Here is a 1086-nt window from a genome sequence, read left to right as displayed (position 1 = left end):
TAAATGTCGTAATCACCGGTCTTTGTCCAGATATTCGTTTTCATTTTTTTCTAGACTACAAGGATCTAGTCTGTACACGCGTTGATCGCATGGCGTGGAGGGGTGGTCTAAAACCCCAGAACTTGACACCAGGTAACAACAGCTTACATAATTCTCTAATAGTTCCTAGTCACCTCTGCACGCTGACTGTGATAGATTTATGGTATTTAATGAGTATTTATAATTTTGAGTAAATGAAACTCCTATCATACTCATATACGTATTTATTCAAACACATCAATACATAAATACATAAACATGTTAACTTAATGTGACATAATAAGCAACTCTCCATATCTATTGCGGATTACTGTGTATCTGCGTTTATTCAATGACACATCACCATTGTAACAACGGCGAAATGACCCAGATAAAGTTAAGGAGGCACTAAAATCAGAACTTTCAATAGTCTATATACACCGTGTCTTGCCTACCTGTCTAGCTATTCTTACGTGAAGAGTATGACTAAGCAAGAAAAATATGAAGAAGAGAAGCGAAGACGCACTCAAAAATAAGAAAAGAAAAAAAATGACAATTATAAAAAAGAGAGGTCTTGCCCAAAATCTTTATGTAACAAGTCATGGTATCTTACGTAATAAAGGGTGGGGTGTTCCTGAAACCGGTATTGGTATACAGATCAGCATATAGCAAGTCACCCAGTAGAATCTGTGACGGGGTGTTTGTGCGTGTATTAAAATCAGAACAGCCGAAAGTGGTAAAAAAGTGAAATTGTCGCTGTATATTATGCCGTTACGGCCAGGCTGTTTGCAATACAATATGAATTATCATCTCACTGTGGTGAAGGATTATGATGGAGTGTAGCGTATGATCACACAAAAGGAGAATGGAGTAAGATCATGGAGTGCAAATCAGAGAAAATGGACGTGAAGATTTTCTGGTATATCATCAGCGGCTCCCCTGAAGAAACGTCGTATCATGATGAAATCCCTAATTAGTGATATTATCATTTTACACGTATTAGTAATTATTTTTCTGTGCTGCGCAGATGGTATGAACACCTAGGTGATGTTTGAATTGGTGTTTGTA

Source organism: Penaeus monodon, chromosome 22, assembly GCF_015228065.2.
Source record: "Penaeus monodon isolate SGIC_2016 chromosome 22, NSTDA_Pmon_1, whole genome shotgun sequence".
Taxonomy (NCBI): Eukaryota; Metazoa; Arthropoda; class Malacostraca; order Decapoda; family Penaeidae; genus Penaeus; species Penaeus monodon.
Note: the sequence above shows the minus strand (reverse complement) of the source record.